Source organism: Paroedura picta, chromosome 7 (genome assembly GCF_049243985.1).
Source record: "Paroedura picta isolate Pp20150507F chromosome 7, Ppicta_v3.0, whole genome shotgun sequence".
NCBI lineage: Eukaryota > Metazoa > Chordata > Lepidosauria > Squamata > Gekkonidae > Paroedura > Paroedura picta.
The window spans coordinates 24,577,080-24,592,432 of NC_135375.1; the positions used below are offsets into that span (position 1 = coordinate 24,577,080).

The 15,353-nt window shown below is 43.5% G+C and overlaps 1 long non-coding RNA gene across 2 annotated transcripts in view; it reads right to left on the reverse strand.

Annotated features, from left to right (window-relative positions):
• Positions 1-9,917: 9,917 nt before the first annotated feature.
• The window catches only part of LOC143842220 (uncharacterized), a 35,564-nt gene continuing 30,128 nt past the window's right edge, over positions 9,918-15,353 (reverse strand). Inside the window, exons 3-4 of one of the 2 annotated variants that reach the window (XR_013233024.1) lie at positions 12,783-14,147; positions 9,920-10,661 (exon numbers count right to left, since the gene is read on the reverse strand). This is a non-coding gene — a long non-coding RNA (uncharacterized LOC143842220). Of the gene's footprint in view, positions 14,148-15,353 lie in introns of both variants that reach the window. The other variant, XR_013233023.1, reaches the window with a different exon arrangement.

Genomic DNA, 15,353 nt, shown 5'->3' on the forward strand with positions numbered 1-15,353 from the left:
TCTGACAGCAGGTGAATAATTTTTTTTAATTTTGTAAGGCTTTCCCTCACTAACTCTTATTATCTTTCTTCCTTGTTCGTGTGTTTTATGTGTTTACTAGAGGCAAAGCCCATCGCACCAATGGGTGCTAGCACATATATCTGCACTGTAACCTTCCTGGTTTCTGGCCTTCCCCCTCTCTGCTCAAGATCCCCTTCATATCTCCCAAAGGCTGGGCCAGGCAGGGAAGGCTGCAGGGGGGTAGCCTCCTTCCTACTCCTCTCCCATATCTCCCAAAAGCTGCTCAGGGAAGGCCATAGGACATGGGCTGATGCTGCCCTCCCACCCACCCCCACGTCTCCCAAAAGCTAGGCTGCTTGGTGAAGGCCAAAGGTGATGGGCTACCTCCTTCCAACTCACTCCATCTCCCAAAGGCCAGCTGAGTAGGGAAGGTCATGGGGGGTGGGCTGCCTTCTTCCCACACCACACACAACTCAAAATCCAAGCAAGACAGGGAAAGTCATGGGGGATTGCTTCCTTCCCACTGCCCACATCTCTCAGTGGACAGGCTGGACAGGCAAGGCTGTGCCTCCCCTACATCTCCCAAGGGCCAGACTGGGTGGGTAAGGCTGCTGGATCTTTCCAGCCCCTGGCAGGAAAGCAAAGAGTGCTCCAATAGCCAGCTTCAGGGCCATGGGGAGGTGTTGTGTACCCAGGTCCTATTAGGGAGGACTCCTTGGAGGAAAAGACTTACCAGGAGCTCCTAGCTTAACCTGAGTCTCAGCTAAACAGGAGCTTATCCCAAGCAGATGTTCAGCAGACAGAAAGCTCTGACCAGCAGGAAGGAATGGAGCTGCATATAAACCAGGGCTTGGATTCCAAAGTTGTTTCAGGAGCTCCTCATTCTTCTGCCCAGCCTCCAGCTATAGCTCCTTACCTTGTTAGCCAACTGGGCTTACCTGAGCCAATTAAGCAATGCCAATTAATTGGCTCACCTGAGCCATTAAGCAAGAGAGCTCCAGTCTAAAAGGCACCACCCCATGTTAGCAAGACAGTTACTGACTGTAGAAGAATGTGAGTCATCACAGAGTGAGGACTGAGAAGTTGTTGACAGCCTATATTAACATGAGGCTGGAAGGCCTGGGTTGGGGAATCTCCTCATTCAACTGATGTGCTTGGACTGTATGTACAAACCTTTGAGTTAAGACACTCATTGAATTCTGTCTGTTGGCATTCTGCTTTTGAAATACTCATTTTCTTTGCCTTCCTGTGTGAGCTTGTCTGTGCTTCTTTTCAGCAGAGAGCTGAAACCTGAGACAAACACAGGAAGCTTCCCTCATTTGCCTGGTGGAGATGGAGAGTGAGAAGAGGCTGAGGATGGAGCAATTTACTATCATTTCTATCATGGTGGGGCATACATATCTTTAACAAAACATTGCAAATAGGACTCTTTTTTGATTTCTAGCACTTTTTAGACTCAACATGCAATGAACTGACATTGTAAAGGAAGTCATGACCCTCAGTTTGCAAGACCTGAGCAAGGCCCTTAATGATAGGATGTTTTGGAAGTCACTAATTCATAGGGTGGCCATAAGTCCAAAGCAACCTGATAGTACCTAACACATAGCATTTGTGATTTCTATTTTGATGTTAAGCATGGTTGGCATGGTTATTTGGGGTCTTTTGCGGGGTTTGACCTACATAATCTTTAATCCACTCCTGCGGAGCGGATTAAATAAAGGAGTAAGGGCAAATTGGGAGGAGTTAGGGCGGGCTCTCTCCGGGATAAAAACCTCGGAGGGGCGAATCAGGAGCCGCAAAGCGACTCCTGATTCGCCCCTCCGAGTGTCAATCCTGGACCAAGGAGGCGATGGGGAGGCACGTGAAGCTGGAGCAGTCTTGCTGTGTCGCAGAGAAGCCTGAAGATTGCTACTGGTGGCAGCGGGGCCCGCCTTCTCCCCGCCACAGGAGTGGTGCCGCCGCTGCACCCACGCCAGCCTACAGGATTGCCCATGGATCGCTGCCATCGCCCCGACACCCGGCCGGCCTCCTGGACTGGCCAGCCGACTACAAGGCAACGCTACCTTTCCCACCGCTAGTGCCCATTTTATTTTATGATAAAATGGGCTTTACATCTAGTGAAACTATAAAAGAATACTGTCACCCTACCTTTCACATATTTCTTTGCATTATTTCAGGTGATGTTCTAGGCCAGGGGTAGTCAAACTGCAGCCCTCCAGATGTCCATGGACTACAATTCCCAGGAGCCCCTGCCAGCATTTGCATTTGCTGGCAGGGGCTCCTGGGAATTGTAGTCCATGGACATCTGGAGGGCCGCAGTTTGACTACCCCTGTTCTAGGCATTTTAATCCATTACACTTAATGGTCAAAACCCTACTGCCAAATTTTGGCATTTTGTAAAGTTCTTTTAAAGAATAGTCTGAAAATCTTATATGGCAAAACAACAATGTAGCTGGAGGACTTAGCAAGACTTGGGGCAGCGTATCAGTTTCCATGAGTCCCCTGAAGAAGCGAACAATGCGATACCTGCAAAAGTGAACAGTGACTCAGAAAAGCTCCAACCCTGCCACAAGTTTTGCTAGCCATGAAAGTGCTGCTGAACCCTTGCTTTTTTTCTACTGCAGCAGACAGACTAACATGGCTACCCATCTTAATGTAGCTGGGATAAATTAAAGGAAGCCCAGCAATTAAATTAATATTGTGTTGGCATGCATTTCTGAATAGTTGTTTAAACCTATTGTGTAAATGTTATACAACATTCCAACAAATGGTGCCTGGAGTGCTCCCCTGTTGCTAATGAAGTCAGAAATACATTCCCAGTGGCTACATAATGTATTTCAAGCCTCTTACAGAATAGTTGCATGGATCTCCTGTATAGAATAAACAAGGACCCTTGAACACTAACATGTAATATCTGCCTCTCTGCTATTTCAATAATAAAGAGGCGACTCCAAATAAATCCCAACCTTTATTCAGAGAAACCTATTTCAAGGGGAAATTATCCTGCATATAATTCTAAACAAATTATCCATTTAAAAAAAAAAGTAGAAAGAAATGGGTTTTGCTTTGGCGTTTTGAAAAAACATAATGTACTTTAAACAGCACAAATCAATAAACTCAATAGGTACAACTTTCCTAGTTTGTAACTGAACTGAACAAGTAGAATAATAACGCGGTCTCGGGGAGCTTGCTCTTTGCATTATGCGCAAATGGAAGGCTAATTTAGGGACCCTTCATATATTACCGAGTAGTGTCAGAGTCACTGCTACAGGTGCCACCTGTAAGTAACGTTTGGAGGCTGAAACCCCATGGATGAGAGCAGTGCCACGCAGGTAGGCCTTCCCAACCAATCACTGCCCAGTCAAGAGAGAAGGCAATCATCAGAGAGGAATGCAATTGGCCCTGCTTGGCCCGTGAAGGAGCCAAGAGACACTAGATCTGGTATGATAAACAGAGATGGGCATGTGGTTTGCCTGAACCACAAATCAAACCACAAAACCCACATGTAAAGGGGAGTTGGTTCACTATTTAAACCCCTGCTGTTTGGTTTAAATTGGTGTACGTACAAACTGGTGTTCTTACTATTAGGAATGGGCATGAACCCACACAAAAAGGGAAATTGGTTCACCATTAAACCCCATGCTGTTTGGTTTGAATGTCTGAGAGCCATTTAAAGCTCTCTGCTTTCTGCGTTTCTTGAACTGCCACAAACTGCATCAAAGTTCATGAATATTACATCACAAACCGCCCAAAATTCGTGACGAACTTGAGTTCGTCAGCTGGTTTGTGCCCATCCTTTGATTGATTCTTGGTGTGGTGAATATTTAAATGCTCTATCTGAGCCCACAACATTTCTATACTAAGCAGATGTCTACCATTGGTCAGCCTAGCTCAGCATTTTGTGTTATGACTGGTAGCGTCTCCCCTAGGTTTCAGGCAGAGGAAAGGTTGGTTTTTATAACCTGCCTTGCTCTGCCTTAATGAGAGGCTCACAGTCATCTTAGAATCATAGAATAATAGAGTTGGGACCTCATGGGTCATCTAGTCCAACCCCCTGCACTATGCAGGACACTCACATCCCTATCTTCTCTTCCTCTTCCCAAAACAGGCACCTTGTTTCATAGATGGAGCTGGAAAAGTTTTGAGAAAACTACAACAGGCCTAAGGTGGCCCAGCAGACTTCATATGGAAGAGTAGGGAATCAAACCCAGTTATTCAGTTTTGTTGTTGTTGTTAGGTGCAAAGTCATGTCTGACCCCTCTCCAGATGCCCATGAACTACAGTTCCCATGAGCTTCTGCCAACTGTTAGAAGATATGATATCTCTGCTGGATTTCCCTAGCAGTGACATCACAGTGTCTGATGGCTGCCCCCATGTCCCTTTTCTCTGTTTTCTTTTCCTGGTTGGCAGAACAATTTTGTCAGCCATTGCTTGAATATAGGCCTTTACAACTTGTGATCCATCAAACTGAATTCAGCCCAACAACTATATATATCTGGAGCATCAGGTAACGATCACGCAGTCTATGTTCATTCTGAGGCAGATAGACAGGAGAAGGCCAAATAAATAAGATGGTCTCATCATCTCTCGGATTCACAGCATGGAGAATAAGACCTACAAAGACTAACTATAAAGATTGTTCATCAAGCTGACTGATAGAGAGGGAGAGGTTCAACTACAGGCTTTAGAGGCTGCAGCTGCATGCTCTGAAGACACAGTGAAGTCACTGAAGAAATTTGTTTGGTTGCCTTTACAATGATTCAAGATGAATTGTCTTGAAACCATGTTGTGGCCTACCAAGGTATCTGAAGCTTAAGCCCACCAAGTATCCTTTGAACCTCAGGTTTTGAAGCTGGGGCCTTCAGCTGCAAAGAGAGATGGGGAGCTGGATGAGTCAAATATCATGAGTAGTGATTATATTCAACTGGATGGGTCAAACATTGTACAGGCTTCCACTAACCTTCTGAGAAATGACCTTCCTGTGCAAAACTGGGTGTCATTCTTTTACAGATCCTCTCTACCCCACTATGTACGCAGCTCGGGACAGTGAAGAAAAACGGCAGTTAGCAACAGTTAGGAAAAGAGCCAAAGTCTCTGTAGTGAAATATGGTCCAGAATGTTCCGTATGTAGGCCTCCATGAAGATAAATATCCTCATATAATTCCTTGGAGAATTCAAAGATTGCAGCTAATGGGAAATCAATCAGATGAATACCCTTGAACATGCACAAGTTTTACCCGAGTGATTTAAATTCCTAAAGAAGTGCCTTTGTAGAAGACAAGTTAAAAGGCTTATTCATCTCATTCGGGTATCATTAGTATGTCTTTGAAAAGTCTATGTCTCTGGAAGCTTTCAGAAGGGATATAGTGAAGCCCACAAGGTTGAGAGTTGAGTCAAATTATTATTGCTGGGAATTAGGGTTGCCAGGTGCACTGGCAGTGCCAGAGGGGGGGGTGCTTTCCAGGAGCTTTCTGACATACTGACATCACCTGGAAGTGATGCTGATACATCAGAGATGTCCGAGAGTGATGTTCTAGCTTTTGGACAAACCTCAGTTCCCCCAGAGAAAATGGCTGGTTTGGAGGAGGGTAAACTCTATGGCATTGTAATGTTGGGTAATCTCCAGGCCCCTCTTAGAGACTGGCAGCCCTAGGAATTGTTAATAACAGAGGAGATGGAGACCATCAACTAAAGTCATTCAGACCAAGTTATACAGACAAAATCATAAGGGACCACAGCAATATGGTCATACGGCATAATACAATTGAAACATGTCAGAGAGCTAAAATGTAAAACTTTTACAATACATAGGAAAGTACAGAAGTGTTCTTTATAAAGGCTTATAAAACTTATAAAATTCAAGCAGTCACTCCTTCATACTGATGAACTTACAGGCCCAAGTCAATTTAGGGATGTGCCTAAGATGGAGCAGAGTTGTTTTCTGTTGCCTCAGAGGTTGGACCACACCCAATGGGTTGACATTAATTCAAAATAATTTTTGGCTAAATATCCAGAAGAAGTTCCTGACGGAGTGGTTCCTCAGTGGCACAGGCTTCCTCGGGAGGTGGTGGGTTCTCCTTCTTTGGATATTTTTAAGTAGAGGCTAGACAGCCATCTGACAGAAATGCTGATTCTGTAAACTTAAGCCGTTTGTGAGTGGGTGGGCAGAAGGGATTGTGCCAGTACTTAGTTCTTATGGTGCTTTCTTGCATTCCCAGGGAACAGCCAATCCCCACTTTGGGATCAGGAGGTGAATTTCCTCCAGGCCAGACTAGCCAGAGCTTCTGGTTTTCTTGGGGGGGGGGCATCATCTGGACATGGAACTGGGGTCACTGTAGGTGGGCAGGCAGTTGTGAGTTTCCTCCATTGTGCAGGGGTTGGACAGATGACCCTGAAGGACTCTTCCAACGCCATGTTTCCATGATTCTACAAATGTACTGCCATGACGGCGCTCCACAGCACACAGAATGCCCTCTTGCTTCTGTTCAGATGCACCCGGACCGTTCACGCACTGGAGGTTTCATGCTGGGCTGCAGGCTGGAATTTTAGTCATGGCAGATTGCCCCACCTCTTCCCGCATCCACATGGGGTAGCATTTGGCCTGGAATACCTCATCTGCCCCCGATTTGTGCTCCTCCATGGGAGCTGGGGGCAGTGAAGATCCCAGTGTGTAAACGGTGCGAGTGTGTTGCTTCCAGCACACCCTGAGCCCCATGCATCCTCCTCTGGCCCCTCTCTGCACACAGCAGACCGAGTCAGGTGGGCACCGTGTTGGTCTGAAGCAGCAGAACAAAGTCTGAGCCCAGGGGCACCTTTAAGACCCACAGAGTTTTATTCAAGGTATAAGCTTTCCTGTGCATGCACCCAGCAGAGATCATGACCCAGATAATCTGCTTCACAGAGGGAGGACTCGCCGGGCAGTTAGTCAGCGGCTTGGAGCAATGCAATCTGGGAAGCCCTGGATTCAATTCAGCCATTAACTCAGCAGGTGGCTTTAGTGGCTCACCACTATCTCCCTTCTCCCCCTCCCTCCATCCCCCCTCCCGATTTAGTAATACAGGGATAAGAATACTGATTTAGCTTCCTAAGCTGTTGCAAGATTTCTGGGGTAATATATGTAGCGACTTGGAAAATAAATATATACCAATATTACCCGAGCACTCTTCCCCACCCCCTTTCAAACATCATTTTTGATTCTGTATGCTTTATGTGACAGTAATACGCGCTTGGATTTTTTTTTTCATAATTGTTGTCTTTCTGGAAGCTTTCAAAAGACAGTATTGTTAAAAAAAAAATCTAAACACCTTTTCTGTGCAAAAAAAAAAAAAAAACCCAGCCGGTATGATTTAAATGTCACTGTGCGCTCACGCCATACAGCTGGAAATAATAACCGTCTTCAATTACCTCATCGTTGATGCTTGCCAAAAAGTACATGCAATAGCATGTTTAATTCATCATGTTTTGTTTGTACATTAATAAAAGGAAATTGCACAGACAGGAACTGCAAAGCAGCGCGTCGCTCGAATAATGACTGTGCAACCGCGCTCTAGCATTTGGGTTTCATAGCTCCTTTCCAAAGTGCGCAGTTTAAAAGTCAACAGACTGAATCATGCCTGCGCAGTGATCGATGGTCGGGGAACAGCTTTGCAATATGGACTGAAAGGTGGAAGACCTTGACTATCTCTGTTGAAGCCCTGGATTCCAACAGATGCACCCATTGGGATAAAGCTGCCTCTTGGGAGAAGGGAGTCAGACGGTCAAGAGTTGTGCTCTGCGAATCCTTAAACTGGCTCTGGTGCTACGGACCCCGGGGCTGGCCATATGCCTGTTAAGAAGGCCTCATGACTGCTACAAGGACTTTATAAAATATGACTCTGCCTTCATTTTGTAGATTTGGGATGGCAGCTGAGAGACAGCAGTTTGCCTCAGACCATTATGGGAGCAGTCATAATGTCTCAGGGTAGCCCTAACACAGCTTCCAGTTAACATTTATGAAACAGGAACAAGAGAGACGTGCTTGCTATAGGCCCTGCACAAACTCATTCACCGCAGTTATGGGATCTGGCTTTTGTCTACATCTGCCGTTCTCAACTTCTTTTACCACTGAGAACCCCCTGAAACATTCTCCGGGCTTTGAGAAACCCCCAAAGTGGTGCGATCGTGAAAAATATAGTTGGAAAGCATAGCTGTGTACATGCCCATCCAAGGTTCCTCCCCTTCCCACCCCCTCTAGGCCCATCATTGGCCATTTGGGGAGGGGAGACAGGTTGATAGGACCATATATGGTCATATCATCAATAAATGTTTAACAATTAAAAAAAATTAACTCCTATTATACCTCACCAGCATAGTGTAGTTGTAAAGAGCAGCAGCTACTAATCTGGGGAGTCAGGTATGATTCTGCGCTCTCACACATGCAGCCAGCTGGGTGACCTTGGGCTGGCCACAGCACTGATAAAGCTGTTCTGACTGAGCAGTGATATCAGGGCTCTCTCAGCCTCACCCACCTCACAGGGTGTCTGTTGTCGGAAAAGGAAAGGGAAGGCAATTGTAAGCTGCTTGGAGACTCCTGATCAAGAAAAGCAGTATATAAAACCCAACTCTTCTTCTTTTTCTTCTATTTGGGAAACCCTTCTTGGGCCGTCATGAAACCCCCTGTTTGAGAAAGCCTGGTCTGTTTGAACGACATCTAAAATCTTATTTTTATTATGCCTTGTAGTAATTTTTTTAATACTATTGTTGTTGTTTTTAATTGTAAGCAACTTTGAGCATAACTCTGAAGAGGCAGCATTGAAGTATTATAAATAAATAGCATTCCCAAGCAAGGAAAGAAAGATATAAGTGCTCTTGCCTTATTGTGAGATTCAGGCGGTCACATCCCTATCCCCCTCCCCCCAAGGGGTTCTACAAGGAGCTCTTGTGTTAAGACCAGTGTTTGTGCCTTGAATTTCATGTGACTAATGTGAAGGTCATACTATTTAACTGTTGCAACATTTTTTTTTTTTTGGCCTACAGAATCTTTGACATAATAAAATGAAATCTAAACCCACAACGCTTGAAAATTCCATCAGTCAACGGGTTGTGTTTCAAGCGACATGAAGTTTCACGTCGTGAAAGTGTGCCGTTTCCTAAGCCAATGGTAAGCTGGGAAGGGAGAAAGTGGCAGAAAACTGAAGAATGAATTATAGAGACACTCAAAAAGGTGCCGCATTATGTACAACTAGGCAGAGTCTAAGACGGCCGCACGTGTGGTGTCTGAACAGGATATGTTCAGAAAGAAGTGATCTAAAGTTTTCATGGGATATAAGAGACAGGTTTTTCTGCCATCAAGTGACAGCTGATTTATGGCTATCCCATAGGGCAGGGGTAGTCAAACGGCAGCCCTCCAGATATCCATGGACATCTGGAGGGCTGCAGTTTGACTACCCAAGCCATAGGGTTTTCCAAGGTAGTTTGCCATTGCCTGCCTCTGAGTTGTAACTCTGGAAGTCTTTGTTGCTGGTCCTCCATCCAAATACTGACCAGGGCTAACTCTGATTAGCTTCTGTGATCCGATGAGATCAGCCTGGCCTGGGCTATCCACTTCAGGAAGAAATAGGCCCTTTAAAATTCTATTGCACGTGATGTCCAGTGCCTTTTGTTGTGATAATCTGATGTACAGAATTTGAGAATGATGGTTTGAGTCTTATACGAATTCATTTGTTTATACTATCCTCTGTTCTGATTATCATTATCACTCAATGGCTACCAACAAAAATTATATCAAAATCATCATGAAATTACACATAAACCAGCGAGAAACCTCAGCAAGAAAGCAAGTGAACAATAAAACAAGCAATCCGTGGCATTTCTAAAAGAATTTTTAATCAGCAGCATTCTAAGATCTATAAACAGTGAAACAGAAAAGGGAAAGAAATTCTGTTACAATAGAACAAAGAGTCCTTTTCATTGTGGTTTAGCGTGCTGGGAAACATATTTTGGACTGAGCTATGACCAGAAGCAGTCATGGAAGGGAGACCTGGATTGGGGCCACCACTGGGGAGGTAGAAGGGGTTAACTCTTTTCCCCATCCTGCTTTCCTCATATAACCCCCCCCCCTCGCCCCAGTTGATGTGAGCCATGGCAAGAAGAAAACATAAGTCCCCTCTTTTTGGAGTGAATGGCCACTTTCCAGGACATTTTTTCTTGGGGAAGCAGCCTGAAGGAAAGGGTTAAATTTCTTTGCCCTCCTGATTGCTGTTTTCCTGATCCAAAAACCCTCCCCAAGGTTGTTGAATCATCGATTTCTCTTGTAACGTGTGGTTCCACTTCTGAACTCCACGTCTACAGAGTTCTTCAATTCTTTCTTGATGCATGTGGGCAGGATCCCAAGAGCTATTTTAGACTGACCCAAGGCTTAAAGTCAACCCAGGGGATTTCAAACTTTTTCCCCCATTGAACAGCGAACCTCAATCCCACCCTCCCATGTCATAACAGGAAAAAATGTTTTTTGGCAAATTCATCCATTTGAGAAAGAGTTTTTCCGTGTAGCATAAGGTGGCTGGGCTTCTCCCAAAACACGTCAAGAGCACCCTTGGCCATGTGAAGTGAATTGAGCAGTTCCCAGTGGATCCTCAGGCTGTGGTCCAAACAAATTCTTCCCATGCTCTTCATAAGCCTGTCTGTAAGACAATAGGGCAGTCCTGGACCTCTTGCATCAAGGGCGCTTGCATTCAAATCTACTATTGTGATTGTGGCAATGAAGCTTTGTCATAAATAATGTAGACAATAACAAAGAGCAGGAAAAAGATGAATCCCTCACTCTTCTAATTGGTTAGGTAAGCAAGGGGGGTTAGGAAGGTAGTGTGTGTGTATATATATATGAGAGAGAGTTATTTTTTAGTTTCTGCTCTTTCATTAGTCTCCCTGACTCCTCAGAGCCACCTCTGGCTTTCCCCAGTCAACACAGGAGAACAGAGCAGGTAGCAAAACCTCTCTTGACTTAACATCTCTGGCCTTTCCTTTGAACCTCTCCCCCCTTCTCTCTCATTCTTTCTTTATTCCCTCTCTCTCTTCTGTGAAAAAATTCAGTCTATGAGACTGAAAAGAAAGATGGACACAAAAACCTTGGATTTTTTTTGGATTTTTTTGCCGACAAAAAGGAAAAAACGGTGTTTTGCAGGTTTACTTATCATTACTGGGTCATTGAGCAGGCTCTCTGCAGGTTGAAAAGTGTACTAGCTGATGTAACAAATGTGTTCAATTTTAAGAATTCTTTTATGTTTGTGTTATTTTTCCCTTGAGGAACTTGGTAATATTACATTATTCCCATTGGATCCACAGGATCCTTGTATGGACTTTAGCTGACCCAACTGTTGTACTACAACTGTTAGGTTTCTGTATGGATTTATTTTATTTTATTTTTTGCACTATATCCATTGAATTTTTGTATACAATTTTTTAAATTATATGTTCACTGCTTATGGTCGCTTAATTATACATTATACACTTTTTTTGCACTTCTGGAGCCCGCCATTACACAACGTCCAGAAATCAGTTTACCTGGAGAAAATTATCACTTTGAAAGCTGAATTCTATGGCATTTTGCCCCTTTGAAGTCCCTCCCCTCCCCAAACCCAATTCTCTCCCCTCCCCCCAAATTCCCAGGTATTTCCCAATCCAGAGCTTGTAAACCTAGGACACAAGGCTGGGGGGGAGGAGGGGAGAGAGGAGAGCATTGCTGTGAGGAGCTGGTGAGGAAAGAGTATGGAACCTGGACTGGGTGTTTGTGGATAAGAGCTGAGATCCCTGATTGCACAGTATGAATGGAAAGTAGGTGGGGGAAGTGCTCAGGAAAAATGTTCCATGTCTCAGACTTGTGCCTCATAATGATCGAGTTCTAACAGTGTAAATGGGTTTGAGGAGCTTTCTTTATTACTATCCTCTAGTTCTGTTCTGGGGTTGTTGTTGTTGTTGTTGTTGTTGTTTCCGGAGCTTTTTGTTGCAGGATTTTATTATGGATTATCCTTACTTCCGTGTGGGTACTCTGTAAGCTTCCCCAAGAATTGTGTTATGATGCATAATAATGTGTGTTTATGTGCAAATGTGTGGGCATGAAAGTTGTATAGCCATAATGATTAACTCTGAAATCAAAAGCACACCAATCACTTGTTGATCTGGCAGTTTTGCACAGGGGACTGAAAACTAATAGTGTAATCCTAAACCATGTTATACCCTTCTAAATCAAATAAAGTCGATGGCCATAGAAGGGTGCAGCTCTGTTTAGGATTGCATTGAAAATTACTTTCTCATTCTCTACCAGCTAATTCCTTGCTTACTCTTCCCCATATACAGATAAAGAACTCTTGTTTTGTCTGTTACTATACAACCAACCCTCTGAGATCCCAAAAGAAAGAAGTTTATTTGAATTATTTCTCAAGAGTTGTACACCAGCAAGTAACCATGCTTACAATTACTTGTATTCAACTATCCATGCATGGGAAATATATGAAAACTCCCACATTCATGTCAATTTCTGATATCTTTTCGGACTTCTGATTCCTGGGGCTGTGAGACATGTCCAGAACAGTCATGAGGGTTTGTGGTGGGGAGGTGGAGTTCCCAGGTTCAATCCCCAGAATCTCCAATTAAATGGATCAGGCAGGAAGTGATAAGTCACTGCCAGTCTGACTAAAACAACCTTGATAGACGGAGGGTCTGATTCGGCATAAGACAGTTTTGTGTGTTCATGCTTTGCACTTTCACAACTGGTGTTTAAATACCAAAGCTATTATTGTTCTCACCTGCTTTGGGGTGGTTGTATTTGATTGTGTTTGTGTTCTGCTACCCTCTACATCTCCTTGTGGATTGTTGTATCCGTCATTAGTAGATTTGGACAAATCTCAGTTAGGGAAACTGAGGAACGAGTGCTGCAATAAATAAATAGAAAGCAGTGTGCATTTTATTCTTTCATTCCATGCAGAAATTGCAGAGACTTCCCCTTTATAGTAGCTTGGTGAAATAATAGCGTGCTGAACTATAAGCATAAAACCCACATCTTTTTATCTTAAAAGTTTCAATGTTTTGGCACAACTCTTTTATTTAGGAAGAAAGGATTGCTTCTTTCATGGGATGAGCAATTGTAAGGACCCTACCATTAATGTTTAGCGAAAACAAGTGGATAGCAGCCTGCATCTGCAAATAAATTAATTTTTTTTCCATTTTATTTCAAAATTCAGCAGCAGGAACATTAATAAAATATTGCTGCGGTTCATTTCGTTTCCTTTCAAGACCAGGGGCTTCTACACAGTACAGCTGAGCCAATGAAAATAGTGTCTGTTAAATGTTATATTGAACATGTTCTCTGTCAAAGGCCAAGTAGATTAAATCACATTGATGCAGTCTGAAACACCCGCGGTCTACTGAAAAGAATGGTGGCTTGAAAGTCGATATGCTAAAGATGGAAGTTTAACACGCTTTTTTTTTTTTAATACCCCTCCTTCCCCTTGATTGAAGTAAGCTATTTTGGGTTCCCATTTGGGAGGAAGTTGGGATGTAATGAAGTAAATAAATTAAATTAAGATTTTACTGTGGTTTCACTATGAACATGAAAATATTTATAATAGTAAACGTTTACATTGGGTGCGATACAAAAGTTCCCTTTTGTTCCTATTCCGATGATTCCTTCTAGTAATGGAAGGACTTTTTCTGCCTGGAAAAGAGTTTTTTAAATGAACAAAAGAGTCTTCCAGGAACAGAAGTAATCCTCCAGGAGTTGAAGGAAGCCAATGTCATTGGGAGGTCTCAATGACCTGAAAGAAGCTTCTGTGGATAGAAAAGGTCCTCCATGAACTGAAGGAAACTTCTATGAGTAGGTGGACTTCTATGATTCCTCCATGGATTGGAGTCTTCGGTGAACAGAAGGAGATATCCGTGAGCAGAAAGAATCTTCTATGAGTGGAAGGAATTTTTCTGGAGTAGAATTCCTTAGGTCCAAGCCACTGGTTTCATCTGCATTATACAATAGCAAACTGGTCACCAGCTCTTTCAGCTACATCATCATGTGTGTTAGAGATGGCTGACTAGCTAACGCGACGTCATGTGTCAGATCAGAAGGTTCCAGCCCAAGTTGGCCTCCCAGGGGTGCAGGTTGAACATTTCAAATACATCTAGAAATGAAACCAAGTTTCAATTATTTAAGGAGCAATAGGCTAATTACTTTTTAATGGCCATCCAAGCAAGAGATGAGGTTGCTTGCTTCACTTTTGGGAGCTCTTGGAGAGGTAGAAGAGCATATTTGGCTGTTCTCGCAGCCTTAATTCACTTAAGCACTGGCATTTCTTTGCACATAATTTGTAGATGGCTTTCCCGTACTACATGTCTCGAGATATTGCTTGACTAGTGTTTACCACTATCTAACCCTCTAAAAAAATGATTTTTATTTTTTAGCATATCTTTTAAAATTAGGGATGCTCAAATGCTCACCAGTATGGTTCATACAGTTTGCCAGCAGTGAACAGGGAACTGAGTTTTCAGCAATTAGTTTGACACTTAAGGATGTCTCTGGGGTTCCCAATGTGGTACCTGTGGGCACTTTCCAGGTGCTCACCAAATATTTTTAGAAAACAGGTAGGACCATATGGGACTTTTGCCCAGCAGGGTTTCTGACTGGCCATTGGATATTTGATTGATTGTGCAGATTTTTTTAAATGTTGCATTGGCAGAAGTTGCCATCAGAGCACAAAGATTTTCACTGTGTGACTGAAGGTAAACCTGGTTCACCAGATTAGAGTCTGTCATTCTTAACTACTACACCAAGTACCTTGAATAGGGCCAGGAAGCTAATGGGCAACTAGCACAGGCAGAACAAGACTGGCAAGGAATCACACCCAGCCACATGGAATTTTGTTCCCGCAAGGGAGTCTGAAAAGAACACACCAGGAGAAGCTTCTGGGCAGTCTGTCTCTTTCATAAATCCAAATGAAACATGCCCAATGCTGACCTGAATATCAGGTGGTCTGCTGTACAGTTTCTATTTTACCTGCTTTTCTATGAATAATTCTACCTTGTCGAAAGGGCATATTTTGATGTAAAAATCACAACCTGTGACAATTCTTCACGGCTCTACTTGAAATATAAAACCCAAGTACAATAGACTTTGCTTTGGCGTGCAGTTGAATGTATAATTTGCAAGCAAATCTTTCAACAACATTTCAGATTGCAAACACAGTGGAAACTTTCCTGTGACCAAAGGTATTGTATGTATTTATTTGTCCTTGAAATCCTTAGAACCCTAAATCCAAATGGGTCTGGGCCAAGCAGCCAACCAAACACAAAACTGAGGGGACAAGACGCAACCAAGGGTTTCCTCCCAG